Genomic DNA, 12533 nt, shown 5'->3' with positions numbered 1-12533 from the left:
ATGTAGACCACATTCATGTAGGTCTATCTGCCTGCTTCTGCCTCCAGAGTGCTGGGACTAAAGGCGTGTCCCACTGTGCTTGGATAGTAAATTTTATAGTGAAACAACCTGCTGATACTCAAAGTCTCATAACCTCATTTTTTAAATGATTGATTTATTGGTTAGTGGATTGATTAGCCTCATAGAGATTAGGTTGGCCTCAAACCCAGTACATTGTAGCCAAGAACAATCTTTGAGCTGATCCTCTTGTTTCTATTCACAAATCCTCCAAGGTTTAAAATCACATGGAGTACATCAGCACATCTGGTCAGAGCAGCACTGATCACGGTTTTTAAAATCTTTTTTAATATATCTATTGTGTGTGTGTGTGTGTGTGTGTGTGCACAATCACTTAAGTATATACCCCCCAAACATGCACCATAAGGTTCCAATGGAGGTCAGAGGAAAACTTGTGGGAGTCCATTCGTCCTTCTGTTGTGGTGCTCCCAGGGGTGGAACTCAGGCCTTATATGTCAACTTGATTGAATCTGGAGTAATACAAACCTCTGGGCACTCTTGCAAAAGACTTTTCTTGAACTGGTCATTTGAAGCAGAAAGATGTTTCCTAAAAGAAGGCAGTATCAGCAGGGTGTGGTGGCATTAGCCTTTAAATCCAGTGCCCAGGAGGCAGAGGGAGTCAGATCTCTGAGGTCAAGGACAGCCTGGTCTGTATAGAGAGTTCCAGGACATCCAGAGATATACAGAGAAAGCCTGTCCTGAAAAAGCAAGGTAAAGACAACAACAACTCCACAAATGTGGGCAGTGTCTCTTGGCTGGTCACAGCCCGGATGGTGAGAGGCTGTGAAGGAGGTCCTGCTTTTCATGCCAGTAGGCAAGCCCGTCTCCTGTTCTTACTGCATTCTGGGCTGATATTAGAGCCACCTTCTTTAGGCCTTCCAGTGTACCCTTAGGGACAGAAGTTCTTCAGGAATCCTCCAAGTTACTGGTGCCAGATTGGGACTGTGGAGACGTACAGTACTGTGGACTATTAGCAGGTTCTCAGCTGCTGCCGTACGACATATCCACAGTTGGGCTACTCGGACAATATCCTGTAAGTCATTCTAATAAATCACATAGTGATTTATTATGTAATGGTATATAGTATAATAATTCATAGTATATATGCACATCTACATATTTGTCTTCATTCTGTTAGTTCTGTTTCCTTAGACAATACTGACTAATACATTCAGCTTGGTATAAAGGTGGTTTATACCACCTTTAATTGCTGAACCGACACAACCACCCATTGATGAAGGATTTTTGGCTTCCTTTGTTATGTAGTCCAGATTGGCCCCAAACACACCTCTTGCCTCAGACTCCCTGGTACTGGGATTGCAGATGTTCATCCACAGGCTCAGGCTCTTTATGGCCTTCAGTGACCCCTAGTAGGTTACATTTTATCCTCTCAAAGGCTTTGTCTCCTGTGTTCTCATCCTGCCTTTAATCAACTTCCCTCTCTCAAGCCTCTGAGCCCTCGATATCCTCCTTTTCTTGCTTGACTGTCCCATAAGTAGCCTAACGTAGAATTTCATCACCTTTTCTGCCCAACAGTTCAAACAATGTACTGGGTACGCTGAGCAAATGAGGAAATGGCAAAAGCAGTGTTATGGAGGGACTTGCATAAGGGCTCACAGCCCAAGAAGACAGTAAACTTTCTGTGTGTCTCTGGTATTTGAACTCATGACTCAGTGGCTGACTCATACGGGCTCCTGTCTGTTCACCCTGCCATTTCCAGAGGCTCCGTACATGCTGAACTCTTGACACTGAGAAGGCCTTTGAAATTTGAAGGCTGAGCAGGGCTGGTGACTCAGGAAGCAGAGGTGGATCTCTGAGTTTGAGGCCAGCCTGGTCTACAGAGTGAGTTCCAGGACAGCCAGGGGTACATAGAGAAACCCTGTTTTGAAAAAAGCAACAGCAGAAAAAAAAAAAAAAACAAAACAAAAAACCAGAAAATCGAGAGAAAGAAACTTGAAGGCTTTATTTGTGGATTTACACTGTGGTTTTGGCTAGACTGTAGCTAGGTACTGCTTTATAAATGATGTAACACTTATACTGTTTTTGTTGGATAATTACATGCCTTTAATTGTGGTACCATAAACAGAGTAGTAATCTGACTTAGGATGTGCCAGGAGAAGTCATTTGATATCAGCCTATCCTTGGTCCTTCCACAGAGGCCAGAACTATGGTCAGAAAGAAGCAACTTTGTAATATACAAATGGTATCTGCTGACTAGAGAGCTAAAGTATGCCTTCTGGCTTTGTTTTGATCTTTCTAAGAAAGATTCATCTATTCTTATTTTATGTGCATTGTATATCTATACACTAAGCACCACATGTATAAAGTACCCACAAAGGCTGGAAGAGGATGTCAGACCCCCTGGGATGGGATGAAGTAGATGGTGGTGAGCCATTTTCTGGGTGCCAAACCTGGGTCCTCTCTGCAAGACAGCCAGTGCTCTTAACTGCCTGAGCCATCTCTCCAGCCCTGGTTTTCATTGTTGTTTTATTGAGACAGGATCTTACTATACGGTCCCAGCTATCCTGGAACTCACTATGTTAACCAGTCTGGCCTCATACTCACAGAGATCCCCCTGACTCTGCCTCCTGAGTGCTGGGATTAATGGTGTTCACCATTGCAATTCCGCCTTGGTTTGCCTTTTTTTTTAAGGTGGGGGCCACAGCTGGTCTCTAACTGGCTACACATGGATCTGCCTCTATCTCCTAAGGACTGGAATTTATATGTTATAATGTGTTATATAATATATAATACTTTACTGCCACCATCTCTCCCAGATAAAAAGTGCCTTCTAAGCACAGTAGCAGACAACTGTGCTGACGTTTTAATAGGGTTACTACAGTTGTCACCTTTATTATTTAGTTTTCTTTAGGCCATGAGAGTTAGAGAGACATATTATACCTTTTTAAGTTCATAGGCCTGTTGGGTGATGGTAATACACGACTTTAATCCCAGTGCTTGGGAGGCAGAGGCACCTGGATCTCTGAGCTTTCTACCAGCCTTGTCTACAGAGGACAGCCTGAGATACACAGAGAAACCCTGTCTCTAAAAACCAAACCAAACCAAACCAAACCAAACCAAACCAAACCAAACCAAACCAAACCAAAACTAAAAGAGAAAGGGTCTCTCTAAATAATCCTAGTTGGCCTAGCCCTATATAAAGCAGGCTGGTCACAGATTTCTAGTGACCCTCCTGCCTCTGCCTCTTGAGTCATGGGAATTTCTGGTATCTGCCACAGTTTAGCCAACTTTTTTTTTCTCCTCAGGGTTTGATTATTTGATTCTTTTAAAGACTTATTTTTCCCTAGACTCGGGCTTGGAAGTCTAAGCTCTCAGTGAGGACAGCTGGTGACTCTGGCAATCTCTTCCCAGGGTTCTTTGTCCTCCTTCATTCTCTTGACCAACAGTGTGTCATGTCCCACCTGCTCCCCCATGTTTGTGTCAGTGAACTGTTCCTTCAGAGCTTGTGTTGTGGGACACATGGAATGACAAGTCGCTGAATCTTAAGTGCTTTGGTCCTGGGCTTCTGGCCTTCTTTGCTTAAGGGCTTTCATACTGTCGGACATGATCTTCCTCAGAGGGAGACTTCAGATTATGTGAGCCCTTTGGGGCCCAACCACAAAGGCACAGCACTGTCAGGCCAGGAATAATTACCAAGGTGAGAGCACTCAAATTGCCAGCCCACTACTTGAGTTGCTGATACCGTAATTACTTTACATCAGATGTACTTACTTGTTTTGTGATGCTGGACATTAAACTAAGGGTGGAGCCTGCTAGGCATGCGCTCTACCACTGGGCTGCTCCCCCACACTAGAAAATTCTGATACTTCTTAAGATAAATGAATTTGGGCAATAAATAAATGATGCTTAGTGGCCACAATGCCCTCACACTATCCACGCTAAGAATAAAAGGTTTTCATCCCCGGTTTCCACTTTCAGTTTATGTTGTTCGGTTTTGCTCATTTATACTCACGGGTGGAAAATAAGGTATTTAGAAAGCGTCTTCCATCAGAAGACATTTCAGTGGTCTGGAAACCTGAGTCTAAGCTAACTATTTGGCCTTTGGAGACAAATCATTCTTTTTGTTTAGTTCACTAGTGTAGTGTTTAGATTAACATCTAAATTTGTATTGAACCTGACAGGAACTGAAGAGCCAGGCCAGATATATGCACGCCTGTCTCCGAGGAGCCTATAGGATGACATGTGGCAAGTAGGACCCTGGTCATTAGTCCATGATGAGTGTTTGTGTGAAGCAATATTTTTATCATTTTATGGACAGTGCAACTGAGGCACCTCGGGGTTAAGTGTCTCGGCTTTGAGTTCATTGCCGTTCAGTAGATTTAGGAGACCCAGTTCTCAGGCAGCTATCTAGAAGTTTGCAGCCCATCTTAACCAAGTCTGCAAGTGGAAGCTCAGGTCTTTATTTCCCTGAGGTCTGTTGGAATAGCAGAGGGGCCAGGGCATTCCCTGTCCCCTTGGACTAGCTACTGCTTCTGAGCCCCAGAGGCTTCTGTCCACGAGGATTCAATCAGCCTCTGCTGGCTGGGGTGGAGGGCAGAACTGTCAGTCTTGGGAAGCTGCAAGCACTCAGTGCAGGGTCTTGAACTTTATCAGGTTTGAATGTGTGACTGTGAAAGTAAAGAGCAGAGAAATGACAGCACTCAGTAAATCAAACCGAGAGAAGATCTGGGCTGTCAAAGACCAGAGGAAAGCAGTCTCTGGGCCCACATGAGGCCAGCCGCCTGCAGACAGGGGGAGGGATACTCACCCACTGTGGGCTCTGCCTCTGTGCATTTCTTTCACTGTCTTCTTATCTAGAAAAAAGGATTAAGAATTCTTCTTGTTCAGGTTTGAATCTTATTTTCAAATACACATTGGAAGGAAAGGGAAGAGAAGGGCCAGAAAGAAAACAAGACTGAAGAAATCTAGAGTGACCTATGATCAATAATATGCTCTTGCCATGTGTGAGGCTCAGGTATGAGGCTCCTAGCATGCAGGAGGCCCTGGATTCCAAAAGCCCTAAATGAAGAAAAATAAAAGGTATTGGGAGAGTTGGAGAGAGAGGGGGAGAGAGAGAGTAAGAGAGAGAGAGAGAGAGAGAGAGAGAGAGAGAGAGAGAGAGAGAGAGAGAGAGAGAGAGAACAATGAAAAATCAAACTGGGATAAATCTACAAACTGGGATAAATCTTACCTTTCATTTAGTATACTAGTATATTTAGTATATTTAGTATAAATAATAAATGAAGGGTAAAAATCTTGAGAGAAGTGCAGGGTTGGTTACATGTAGACCAATTTAAATCGGTTCTTCTAAGCCCCTAATAATCTAGCGCCAGTCTACTAGGTTGCCCTTCTTAATGGCTGTGTGCTAATTCCCTTCTGTCTATCTCTAGATCGGAGTTGGCAGGAAGGGCTGCTGTGGGGGATTGGGATTTTTTTTTTTTTTTTTTTTAGAAGCTTTAAGATTGCTATCTTGGTTCTGCAGAAGATGTTGGAGTCTGCTGCTTGCATTTGCAAAGGGGAGAACAAGGAATGTTTCCTCTTCAAAGGCACCAAAAGCCAGCAAAGAACCCATGTTTGTCTCACCCCCACCCTCTTCCCTACCATAATGCAATAAATAAAGTCCTGGTTTTGGTACACAGAGGGCTCAAAACAGCCCCCCCCCCCCCAAGTCAAATGGGAGTGCTTTTCTGGGAATTCTTTTAGTACAGGGGTGGTTAGGTCACATTCGAAGTTGGAATTTTGTGCAGTGTATGTGAGGATGTCAGTAATAATTCATAGACCATACCATGCACAAGCATTTCTACCAAAGATCTCACAATGATCCCCTAAGGGAGTCGCTTCCCCTCTCTCTCCTTCTCTCTCCCTTCTTTCTTTTTCCTTCCTTTCTTCTAGACTTTCTTTAATTTTTAAATTACACTTATGAGTGTATGTGCTAACACATGCACACATACCACAGCTCATGAGTGGAAGTCATTGGTTTGTCCCATCAGGAAATATCTTTACTCTTTGAGTCGTCTTGCCCACTGTGTAGTCCTGGCTGGTCTGAGAATCACAGTGCTGCCCCAGCTTTGAGAACAGTGAGTTTAGGCATAGTCAGGATGCCTTGCCTTGGTTTTCTAAAGCTCTGTTTTTCAGAAGAGGGAACTGGAACAGAGAAGTTGGGTGACTTGCCTTCCTCACACAGAAAACAGATGGCGGTATCAGGAGGTGGCATAGTAGCCCCAGGTTCTGGGCTGGCCCAGTGGTTCTTACAAATGCCCTCAGTGTTTAAGCTAGAGGAGCTGTCATCTTTCTAAAGCCACTTCACAGCCTGGAAGACAACTGTAATCTACACCCCTTTCAAAGAAAGACCAAACTTCCCTTAGCTCCTTCCGAAAAGCTGCCTGTGGCTCTACAAGAAGTGCCAACCCCTTTAGACTGCTAGACTATAAACACTTGGAAGCTCGGAGCTTCTTCTCCCTGCAGTGCATATTCAGGACATGCTCTGCTGAGTGACAGGAAGCTGGAGGGCTGCACAGTGGCAGGCAAACCCTTTGGTCTGAACTCTAAGAATTTGCAGCATAGCTAAATAGAGAACTCATATTTCTGAATAGTAACTTTTCTTGGTCACTACCATCTCCTGGACTTAACACATCTCTCAAAAACTCATTTTTCTCTTTTTCCTTATTTTTTCTTTCCCCCTACTTTATCAATCCCTTCCTGGCCTTTAAAAAAAGGAAGGAAAGGAAGGAAGAGAAAGAAGGAAGGAAGGAAGGAAGGAAGGAAGGAAGGAAGGAAGGGAAAGAAAGAAAGAAAGAAGGAAGGAAAGAAGGAAGGAAGGAAGGAAGGAAGGGAAAGAAAGAAGGGGAAGAGAAGGGCAAATGCCACCCAACAGGGAGGAAGGGCTCTGAGGGACACAGGTTTAGGGCAGAAGGGTTCCAGATCCCAGAATTCATTGTACCTGTGCTCTCAGCTGCTCCAGTATCCAAGGAGACTGATCAGGTCTAGTTCACCTATGAAGCAGAAAGTCCCTTTTCTTTCTGAGGCTTCCTTTTCTCCTCCTTCAGAGGCTGCCTTAGAGGGCAAGGCTACACACGGAGGGTGTTTGGAAAGTGCACTATTTGGAAGGGCTAGGAAAAGGGGTGTCTGTAAGTTCACACCTCAGCATAAGGTGACAGAAAAACCTGGACTGCCTTTTGGAGATGAGTCCGGTGTCTGCCAGAGAGCAGATTGAGGAGCAGCAGAGCAGAGGTCCCACTGACCAGGACCTGGGACCCCAGCCATGCTTCCTGCCCTCTCAGCCCTTTTCATTTCCAAGCAGCAAAGCCATCAAATCATGATCTGACCCTTCAGAATCCCCTTCCCCCAGGACTCTGAGTCCTGAGTCAGCGAAGTGGGGACCCTCGGCTTCATCCTTTGAGAGGGAAGTGGTGGCTCTGGCTGACACACAGTCCTGGGCTTCAAGTAGCCATGTAATTAATGATGCAGATCTAAATACTGTGTTTGACCAAACTCTAACCTTTGAGAGTCTACAGTACCCTTCCTGGGTTCAGTCCCGGGACGCAAGTTTTGCTCATGACCCCCAGGAGATATGGGGTGCTTCTCTGATCCTAAAATGATCCATGGGAAAGGTAGACAGGTGTGATTTGGTTTTGTCTTTATTAATATTAGAAAAAAAAACCCAGTTTTTACAGTTTGTAGACAAGGCTACAAACATTTGCAATTCCAATGCTCTACAGGCCTGAGGCTTGAGGAGCCGGAGCTCCAGGCCAGCTTGTCATACATAATAGAAGGCTTGTCTCAAAGGAAGGGGGAGGGCAATTTAAATGGCACTTTGGGCTTGTTTCATTGACCTTGGTTCTTCTGTAAGCATGGCAGGAATGCTTTAGGTCCTAGAGCTTCTGGGTTAGGGTTAGGGTTAGTTCCAATGCCCGAGCATCCCCAGGCCAGGAGACCCGGAGACAAAGCCTCATTTGCAGTCACAGGTCGCAAAAGACCTTTGAGGTGGCGATCTCAGAGTGTCGGACAGAAGCAGGCTGCGGAGGGAGGCCGGCGCCGGCGTGGAATTTCTTTATCGGGATTCGAGAGCCGCCAGCTTCTCCGCTTCTTTAAGGGATCCCAGAGAGACACCTTTCGGATCTTTTGTCAGACATCTTGGCCCTTAATAGCTAAATTTATTTGGTTTAAAACGGTGATGGGAGACGTGGGGAGGGAAGATCTTTCGTCGGTCATTGGGTGGCCCAGATAACAAGCTTTAAGAGAGAGGAAAGAAGAACGTAAAAAGGTTAATGGCTGAGGGTGGGCCGCAGGCGCCCAGCGTGGGGCTTTTACGGCGACCCTCCCGGGCCACCCCCCTTATCGCCGCTGCGACTTACCGCCGCGTAAGAAGTACATTAAGTCGCGTAAACAGCGCGCGGACAGGGATGCCACCTCAGTGACCTCTCGGGCAGCCGCGAGCCCACCTCTGCGCTGAGCTAGCTGGCCGGGGTCACCAGAGGCTGCAAACGCGAGGGACCGCAGGGGCAGGGTCGGGTCCCGCGTGTCGCTTGATTCTCGCCGCCAGGGACCCGTGTATTAGCCCTGTAGCCCGAGGCGGGGCAGAAAGAGAACGCTGAGAATTGGGTCGACCTTCGCTCTTCCGCCGTCACCTGATCTCGTCTGGAGCGGTTTTGTTTGTTTATAGGAAAATAAGAATAAAACGGAGGAAGGGAAGGGGGAGAAGTGAGGTAAAAAGAAAGAAAAAAGGACACATCACGAAGGGAGAGAGAAGGGGAGGGAAAAGAGAGTACTCTGGTTGATGGTTGGGCTAGCGTTCTGAGTTGGGGCACCCCTCTACTGGACTGGGACTTTGGGGAAAACCAGGAAGCCAAGGTGACCGTATTGTTGGGTGAACAGTCCCTAAGACAGTAAAAAAAAAAAAATGTGATATAATCAACCAGGCTTCATAAATGCGTGTTTCCTTTTATTTAGTACGTGGGAATCGAACCCACATCCTTAAACATTAAGCAATTCACCAGTGAGCTATAGCCTTAGTGTAACATTTTTAAGTCTAAAGGTCAAACGGTGTTTAACATAGAAATTGTTTGTGTATGTATCTGCATCCCCTGCCCCACTTTTGAATCCACGCCGGAGCAGATAGAAGCTTCGTGAAAATGACAGGTAATGAGCGTGAGTCTGCAAGGCCAACGATGTGTAGAGACACGCATCCGGGCCCAGGTCTGTGGTGCCCTCCGGAAGCCGCGCGCCATCGAGTCCCCAAAACACCTCTTCCGTTTCAGCTACAGAGCCCCCGCCCCCTGCCCTATTGGCTGCTACGTTCCGGCTAGGTTTAAAAGGCGAGTGGTGGTGTGGCCCGGACTAAATAAATGAGCATGGGAGGACAGGCTGCGCCCCAGAGCCAGTCTTTTTTTCGGGCGTAGAAAGACGATTCTGTTCGGAGGGCCTGCTCCTTGGGCCTAAAATGGTTCTGAGCGAAACGATTCCAGTCAAAACTAGCAAAGCCTGGTGGGGGAAGACAAGAGGGGGGACAAGAGAAAAGGAGTTGAAAAGAAAGAGAAACAAAAGAAAAACACTAAGAAAGAAACTTCTAGGAGCTATCTGGGGCATGATGGGGACCATCTCCATCTTGAGTCTTCCCTAGTTTGGTGTTTCCCTCGGCACTCCGAATTCTGCTGGCTTCCTTTTCCCTGGAGAGTCCAGCCTGAGGCCGGTGGGGGAGGGCTTTGAAACGTGTCTTTGCTGCTGGGCTGGGGTGTCGTTGCCAGAGCCCGTAAGTCGGAGAAAAAAAGCAAATTAGAGTCTGCAGGCAGCCTAGGTTTTTTTTTTGTCAACCGGACAGGTTAAACAATTTTATTTTTTTACATTAACTGAGATAGAAAAAAAATTCTCCAATCTATTCCTCTTTCGGAAAACCAGCCTTTTAAAAAATTTAAAGGTGAATTTTGTGACCCTGAAAGGAAAAACAATGATCTATCCTTTTTCTTGTGGTTGGAGGCAGGACTGAAATGATTGGGAATGTGGAGGGTAAAATTATGGGTCTTTTCCGGAGCCGCTAGAACCCGAATGTTGTCGAATCTGTCAATATGGGTCGAGCTCCTCACCTCTGTCCCAGAGGCGCCTGGGCTAGTGTGTTCTCTAGTCTCCGGTGCCTAGCTGCGGGAAAGCAAGATCAGTAGGGGCTTGGTATTGTCCCAAGAAATTTACGCAGGATAACTCCCCAAACGTAAAAAAAAAAAAAAAAAAAAAAAAAAATGCCAACAACAAAAGCACAGGAGAGGAACCAGGCTCGCGCCAGAGCTCGATCTCCCTCAGCCTTGAAGGCCATTCACAGCCAGGACGCCAAATTTAGTTAGCCAAGTCATTTATTATTTTATTAGCAAAAACGAACTGTAAAAATTGCTTTTTAAGAGCAAACTGGAGACATTATTTCTGAAAATTTGACTCAAATAAAAAACGATGTCCGAAGCTTTAATGAATTGCTTACAGATAAACTTCGCAGAACCCAACCCGCTTAAAAATTTGGTTGGAACTTACCGGACAACCCAAAGCAAGCCGCTGGGAGCCGCGATGGGAATCGGGCCGGCCCGTGCCAGTCTCTTGTGGTAGTAACTTTCGATCGAACTCGGGTTAAAATTTAAAGCCTTCGAATCCTGCTCCATCCGGTAGCCTCTCAATTCCAGAGTTCTCTACTTTCAGCCTTTCAGAAAGGCAGCCACGCTGAAGCCACAGTGACCAGGGGAGGCGAAAAGGAACGTGGTAAAAGTGACGCAGTTAGGCTGTGACGGTTTATAGGCCGTTTCGGTAGCAGGGTTAAAAATCAGAAGTATTTGGCCGCGATTTACAGTGAGGAATGAAAACAGGAGAATTCTTGCTAACTTCCTGGATTCGGAGGACCCCCTCCCCCAGTAAGTCCTTTTCCCTTCTCCTGTAGCACACAGGTAGAATTCAAGGAAAGAACCCTTTCGCAGAGGTCTTTCGTGTCTTACAGAGCACCTAGGTATTCGTGTTTCTATCTGCTTGGATCCCTCTCCTTTCTCCAATTGGAAAAAACAATAAAAATAAATATCAAACGAAACTAAAACAACAACAACAAAAAAGAGTTCAAATGCTTTCAGGAAGAACTACAGGAAACATTTACTTTAATTTACCTGGGGTGTGCGTGTGAAAATCCACTCCCACAAGAGTGTTTCTCCTGTTCAATTCCCTTCCCGCAGCCTTCCGGTGTCCAACTTGTCGGAAGAAATTCTTTTTGTGAGTCCGAAGGAATAAGACGTATATCACTGCCGTTGCCTGGGACAAGCAGTGCGCGACTCGCTGCTGACAGATCCGCACTGATAACCCCGCCGGTGTTCATTTCCAGTCCTTGGCCCGCTAAGCACCGTATCAGTTTGTACACAGTTGTGATAACCATTTGGAGGGAGCCACTAAGGGGTGTGTGTGAGACTGGGGGTGGAGAAATAGTATTTCTTTCTGGGTCCAGGCAAGGTACCCCCCGCTCCTTCTCAAAGCGCTATCTTTGATTGATCTGAAGTCCAGAGAAAGCTCAGAGAGAACGCGACAACCAAACTAGCGTCCTTGGACACCGCAGTGTTTTTCATTCATGACTGTCCCCAGCACCTCATAGATTCAACCTTTCGGTACACCACAACCCAAAGGTTAGCTGGGGAATGTCGTCCTGAACTTTACAAAGCCTCCCAGGAATTTAGTATATATTTTAAGAGCAGGGGCGGGGTAGGGAATACTCAAGAGCACCTTTCCTAGATTTTTGAATTCCAAACGGCTCCCCAAGACCTGGGCATCCCGAAATAGGGTCGGGAAAGTTTAAGGTCAGTTACAAGCAATTGCATGGGGGTGACGGGGGCGGGGGCGGGGGGGTAATTTGGAAGGAGGAGCTGGGAGGGCCAGTTGGGCATTTTTTCCTCTCGCTGACTTTGGGGGCGCCCTGACCCAGGAGGTGGTGAGCCCCTCCCTTTGAGGCAGCGGTCAGCGGGGTCTATTGAAGATCCAGCTCCTCCGGAGCCAAGTTTCCCTCCCCCTTTCTGCCCCGAGTGTGACGTGTGTGTGTGTGTGTGTGTGTGTGTGTGTGTGTGTGTGTGTAACTGGGGACCCGAGGATGCGTTCCAGCGCTGGATGAACATGAGTTGCTGGCCAGGTCAGGCATGCTGGTGCCCCTTCCCCTCCCTTGCTGTCCTCTAGCTGGGCGCCCCAGGGGTGGACTCGCCTCCACTCCGAGGACCAACTCGCTAGCAGCACAGCCCACGCCCGCAGGCTGCCTAGCTCTTATTGTCCGCAAAGGCTGAGCACTCCCCTCCCCCTCCCCGTCTCCTCCCCACCCGCTTTTTTCTCCTCCCCTGGATCCCTCCCTCCTTCACTTCACCTCCGCACCCAGCAGCTTGTAGCGAGCAGTTCCGACCCACAGCCTGGCACCCTTCTGCGAGCGCTGTTTGTTTAGGGCTCGGTGAGTCCAATCAGGAGCGCAGGCTGCAGTTTTCCGGCGG

At 47.0% G+C, this 12533-nt stretch overlaps 1 long non-coding RNA gene across 3 annotated transcripts; it reads right to left on the bottom strand.

Annotated features, from left to right (window-relative positions):
* Positions 1–4670: 4670 nt before the first annotated feature.
* On the bottom strand, positions 4671–12496 carry LOC143434378 (uncharacterized). 3 transcript variants are annotated; one of them, XR_013103849.1, is made up of 7 exons: positions 12413–12496; positions 11184–11478; positions 10570–10752; positions 8412–8616; positions 6998–8288; positions 4826–4871; positions 4671–4685 (listed from the first exon to the last, which is right to left on the bottom strand). It is a non-coding gene; the product is annotated as an uncharacterized LOC143434378 (long non-coding RNA). The 3 variants fall into 3 exon arrangements; XR_013103850.1 differs by lacking the exon at positions 12413–12496 and having other exon boundaries at positions 8412–8694; positions 11184–11664; XR_013103848.1 differs by lacking the exon at positions 12413–12496 and having other exon boundaries at positions 11184–11662.
* Positions 12497–12533: the final 37 nt, after the last annotated feature.

The sequence above is a fragment of the Arvicanthis niloticus genome, chromosome 14 (genome assembly GCF_011762505.2).
Source record: "Arvicanthis niloticus isolate mArvNil1 chromosome 14, mArvNil1.pat.X, whole genome shotgun sequence".
Classification (NCBI taxonomy): domain Eukaryota; kingdom Metazoa; phylum Chordata; class Mammalia; order Rodentia; family Muridae; genus Arvicanthis; species Arvicanthis niloticus.
The sequence above is the reverse complement of the archived record's forward strand: the minus strand, read 5'-3'. Positions and strand labels throughout refer to the sequence as shown.